Genomic DNA, 6,228 nt, shown 5'->3' with positions numbered 1-6,228 from the left:
TGATATTCACATGAGTAATTAATCATTTCCTGTCTATTAAATTGAACTATTTGGGCACTGTTTGGCATTTGCCATGACACCAGATATAGTATATGATTTAATCTGGAAGGTCTCATTGGATTTTATGTAGAATTTCTCTCTTCATTTTCTGAAATAGTTGTACATGAGGGACAATCCTTGTCTTGACAGTCTTTTTTAGATAAGGGATAAGACAGAATGTTTTGCAAAAGGAGAATTTACAGTTAAGAGTTCAAATTAAAGACAGATTCCACAGAGAAGGTGAGATACCCTAGATATATCCTATTTGGAGATGATACTGTCTGGTTAAATTAAATTCTGCAAAGTTACAAATCCTACTGGAAGAGACCATTATAATGCCAAAAGTGTTCAGCCTAACTATTTACTTTGGAAAAATAAAGCAAAGGTTAGAAATCTTGAATTAAAATCTCTAAGTCACTGTTCTTTGTGCAGGTCATTTTCCCTCTCTAGTCCCAGGTTTTTCACCTGTCAAAAGAGGTGGTTGGAATAGATGATTTCTGATGTACCTTTCCAGCATCAGGGAATAAGAAAGGCTAGGTACAGGGAGGCAGAACATTGGAATAGAAAAAGAGTGATTTGGAATCACAAGAAGCAAGCTCTGCCAACAGTTATGTGAGCCAATTCATTTTAGTTTTTGGAACTTCAATTTCTTTATCCATAATATAGTTTCACTGCACATCTTCCAAAACCCACAGAGCAATCCTGAGAATGAAAGATGATAATGGCAATAAATGCTTTAGGAACATCAAAATGTAAGATGTCATTCAGTTTTTCTGGCACTGAGAATGTGGGCTAGGACTTGTGGACTTGAATATTATGTGATGTCAAACTCAAACAGAAAAAGGGAGGTGGAGGACACTGGATAGTATATAAGGATCCTTGTGAATGCATGTTGTCTAAGAAAACCTCATTTTAATTTTCTATGTTCTATCATATTTTTACTCATTTTGTTATTTATTTTCCAATTATATTTTAATCTGGTTTGCTTGCACTTGGTCATGTATCCAGGGCCAGTTCTGTCAGTCACCTGCTTTATAGCTTTAGTATGGAAATGTGTAATTTCAAAGCTTATTTAGGTATCCTTTGAACTATTGGCTTTGGGAGATCCCTTCCAGTTCTGAGATTCTGTAATTTGTTAGTTATTTTCTCTGACAAGTTCAGATCACTCCAATGATTTATACTTACACATTGCATTTATTTTATCACCTTCACATAGACATGATCAATTATTGAATTTTATTTGTGAGTACTTTACATTACTTATACCATCATCTGCATATTGTAGATGCTTGTCTAAATAAATGGAATGTCTCTAACTGTAAACTCATTGAGGGCAAGGATCATGTCATACTCTTTTATATCTAACAGGGTAGCAAATGTCTAAAAAATTGAATGTGAAGATGGAAAGAGAACATGAAGTGAAGTCAAGAAGCCTGGATTTGGACTCTCTCCTCAAATGCTCTAATGCTAGAGCATATTTCTAGCTAAACCTCAGTCTTCTAATATGTAAAATGGGATAATAAATGCTTGAACTATGTGGGTACCAGGGATGTTGTGGAAAGAATCTTTTAAATCATTGAATTATTGTTATTGCATTTATTGCTTTCGTATCATTCTGCATGTCATTTTTATTGTTAGCAATTATACATGAATACATTTTAAACTTAAAATGATACTAGGAAACAAAATTAACCAAAGAGGTTATTTTTAAAATAGGCATTTTGTATATAGTTGTGACATTTCTAAAGACATATATGTTTCTGCCCATAGTGTCTTTGTCTCTATGAAATAGTAATCCTGATTCTAACAAAGGTCTACTATTTCAAATTATTGTGTTATATTTAGTAATATTTCAGAGATCAGAGTTTACTATAGCTTTTAACCTTTTTTCTTAATACTATGTAGCTTGGAATCCACATGACCAGTCTACTAAAACTCATGCACCAGTGAATTCCTTCCCCACATCTGACCAAAATAAAAAATCCTATGTCTTGTCTTAATGTTCAGTTATTTTCAACTCCTTGTGACCTCATTTAGTGGTTTCTTGGCAAAGATACTAGTTTACCATTTCCTTCTCTAAATCATTTTACAGATGAGGAAATTGAGGCAATTAGATTTAAGTGCCCAGTTTCACAAACCAGCAAGTATCTGAGGCCAAATTTGAATTCGGTCTTACTGACTCCAGGCCTAGCACTCAATCCATTATACCACCAACTGCCCTCTTTTTCCTCTATTTTACCATTGCAGCATTTGCTAAGTAATGTCCATCTCAAGGTCTTATTGACCCTTATCTTCTGTAACCCCACATTGTCCTATGATCTGCTCTTTTTTTCTCATTCTTTTGCCAACTTCTTTTCCTTCTACACTATGAATCTCTTCCATTTACCTCCTGAGATTTAGTCCTCAGCTTTATGCTCTATTCTCTCCATATTCTCTTTCTAAGAACATGTTCATTTTTAGGGCTTCAGTCACCATTCCAAAGCAAATGATCTCAAAATCTCAATTTTGGGCTCTCTTCTATCACCAAAATCCACTGTGATCATTTCAACAACTACCTCTGACTTAGACTTTTCCAATTCTATATTCCTTTTTCACTTTAAACCCAACATATTCAAAAGTCACATCACCATCATGGTATGTGAGTTCCTTGAAAGGAAAAAAAAATTTAAACCTTTCCTTGTATTCCTAACACTTAATACAGCACCTAGAATATAGTAATACTTAATAAATGCTTTCTGATTTGACTTTTCCCCAAAAGAAAGATGCATCCTCATAATGAGATTATATAAAAGTGGAACAGTTTACTTTGGAAATCAGGGGGCTCTTCTCTACTGAAGGTTTTCAAGGTTCCCCTCTATGAAGTTCTATATTTCAGTTAATTTGCTCTCCCAGGCTCCAAGCTTCTTTGATTTATTTTTATATTCTATATTTTATTAGCTAATAATACCTTTTTCTGCTGGAAATATTAAAACCATTTCTTCTCTTTTTTTCTCTTTTATCTTCCTTCCTCTTGGCCTCAAAACATAGCTTGTATCCACAAATTTCCACCTCAAAAATGAACACTTCATTCCAGCATAAAAAAGAGATATTTCTGTTTTTTTTCCCCTAGGCTAAATCTTAGTTTAGATTCAATTCTCTCCTGTCTTTTTTGGAATATTGATTATTCTGTAAATCCAGTTTCTAGCTGTTTGTTTGCCTCTTCATTTATTTTTTTTTGTCTAAATATATACACAGCACTCAAAGGGGACACCCCTATTCATAGTGAATGGCCCCATCCTAAAACGAGTTACTTCAATCTTAAGGTATTCTCTGGGTCCATGACTATTCAAGACTGAAGAGCACAAAGATCACTCAGTCAAAGGACACAACTAACTCAAAGTAAAGGAATTTAATGATACAGTGCTATAAGAAGGGTAGCAATTTAGCATTTCTGGGAATAGTTTCCTGCAAATACACAAACACTCAATAAGAGGCCTGGATATACCTAAGGAATGTGTATGGAGGAACACAGAAATAGGGATTATTATGCATGGCCAGGCTAGATGTGTTTAAGGGAAACTTGAACTTTGTAGGCTAAGAGCATCTTTTAGTGATTTCATCATATTACTTATCTCACAGCTATTTGACATATAATCTTTGTTGTACATTGCTTTCCTGATTCATGATCACTGTTGGGAATGTAATGTTATATCTATGCTTGGTATTTCCTTTGCACACATGTCCTCCTCCAATATTTGCAGCTAATGCTTTTGTCTTACCCCCAAAAGCAGGAATGGGGTCTGCTATCTCTCTTGTACAAAGAATCCAGAAAATTAAGCTTCATCTCTTTCACTGAGGAATGAAAACATTGATTTACAAATTTGGTTATTAGACTTGGGTGGATCGCAGCTGTTTTGTTTATAAAACGAAAAAATTTGTGAATTTTGAGTCTGTGAGCTCCCTCCAGGAACCTGTAGACATTTAGTTTATTTTTGAATTTGATACCTCTCACTCATCAGGATCAATATCCCTGTCTCTATCTGATTTAGGATTAGAAGATTTTTACAACTACTTTTTAATTCCTGATTGCTAACTGTTAGCCCTTTCAATTCATTTTTAGGACCTGGCTTTCAGCAAACCACATAAGGATTTGGATCTAATACCCTAAGCCCTCAATTCTTCTACTTTAAATTCCTGATCTCCATTTGGCCTCTAATGCAAGTTAGGGGAAATGGGAAGGGAAGACCACTATCACTAAAAACAGATGAGCAGAAAGTACAGTACTGACCTTTACTTCAAGTCTTTGGTTCTAATCTTTTTTTTTAGGGTTTTTTTTTTGCAAGGCAATGGGGTTAAGTGGCTTGCCCAAGGCCACACAGCTAGGTAATTATTAAGTGTCTGAGGCTGGATTTGAACTCAGGTACTCCTGACTCCAGGGCTGGTGCTCTATCCACTGTGCCACCTAACCACCCTTTGGTCCTAACCTTGCCATTATTATACATGTTTGTTTGGTAGCCAGCCTTTCAGATTTTGAGTCACCATATATTTTTTATACATCTTTCTTATTTTAATAAAAACTTCCATCAATACTATCTCCCTACTCTACTTTTCCACTAACCATCTTATTGATCTCATTCTAGAGTTCATTGATCCCATACTCATAGCTATAAAAATATATGAGTAGGAAGGGATGTTAGAGGTCATCTAGGCTAACTCCCTCATATAATGGTTAGGAAAATTTAGGCCAAACAAAGTATAGCACAGTAGTAAGAATACTCTTTTTAGGACTTATGAGAGACCGTATACAAATTTTTATCACTGCCGTTCACTAATTTGTTTTTTTGGGGAAAGACAAAATTTCCCTGCATTTCAGTTTCTTCATCTATAAAATAAGTATGATGAGGACTATGGGATATCCATAAGATTGTTATGGATATCAAATGAAAGAATGCATTTAAAGTGACAACAAACATTTATTTAGCACCTATCATGTTCTATGGATAAGATAGGAAGACCATGTGGTACTGTGGATAAAGGGCTAGGTTTGGAGAAAGGAAAATCCAGGTTCAAGTTCTGCCTTTGACACAAATTATCTGTGACCCTGGGTAAGTAAGAACTTCTCGGTTCCACAGAAAACTCTCTAAGATTCTAAGTTGCAGATGAGTTATTGATCTTTGTTGCTACTTGGGGCTTCCATGTCAAAAGTTCCCCACACTGATGCAACTGCTGGTCCTTATCTACTCTTTCACCATCTCCCCCAAACCTCAGTGTTATGTCAGGTCTGAGAAAGCAAAGATAAATGAAACAATCCCTTTCTTTAAGGAGAATACATTAATTCCAAATACTTTTGAGGGAGGATCTGGAAGCTAAGGGAATCAAAAAAATCTTCATGTGATGCTTGAGTTGAATTTTGAACTAATTGATGGATTCCCAGAGGTGATGAGAAAAGGAAAGCATGGACACCAGCCAACTAAAAGGCATAGAGATTAGCTATGTAATTTTGCATGTGAGAAGCAGAAAGAAGGAAAGTCCATAGGATGTATGCAGGGGAGTATAATAGATACCAATAGATACTAATAGCTACTAAATAATAGATACTAATTAACATATAATAAGGATGGAAAGGCATACCTAGGTTAAATATAAAATTTGAAATAATTGCTGATCCTCATTGGTAGAGGAGTTCATGGGATAAACTTACAATCTGAAGAGACTTTAGAAGTTATCAAGTCTATTCCTCTTCCCCCAATCCTTTTTACAGATGAGGAAACTGAGTCACAGAGAAGTGAAATGACTTGCTGAGGCTCCCACAGCTAGAATCTGAGGCAGAGTTTTTGACTATGATCTTCTTCTTGATTTCAAAGTCTAACATGCTATTCACTACTTCATCTAGCTCTCTTTATGAATTTTTTTCATATAAAACTCTTTTCTTTAGTGAAATCAAAGGTCTAGACCAAACTACAAAATCTCAACAAAAAGGTGCAGTTCATTAAAGTTATGTCCAAAGAAGATTGTTCAAGGTGTTCTCCTTCATCACAGTTAGTGTTGTGTTTTGTGGTGGTACATTAAACCCCAGGAAGTGAGGAACTAAGCTTTATCCTCATTTTGTATCACTCCCAGGGTCAAGTTCTTTACATTCACTTTGATGAAAAGAGTGAAGGAACAAGTGACTAAACAGCTTAGAAGTAACTTAGCCCTCTATATTAATAA

The sequence above is a fragment of the Macrotis lagotis genome, chromosome 1 (assembly GCF_037893015.1).
Source record: "Macrotis lagotis isolate mMagLag1 chromosome 1, bilby.v1.9.chrom.fasta, whole genome shotgun sequence".
NCBI lineage: Eukaryota > Metazoa > Chordata > Mammalia > Peramelemorphia > Peramelidae > Macrotis > Macrotis lagotis.
Note: the sequence above shows the minus strand (reverse complement) of the source record.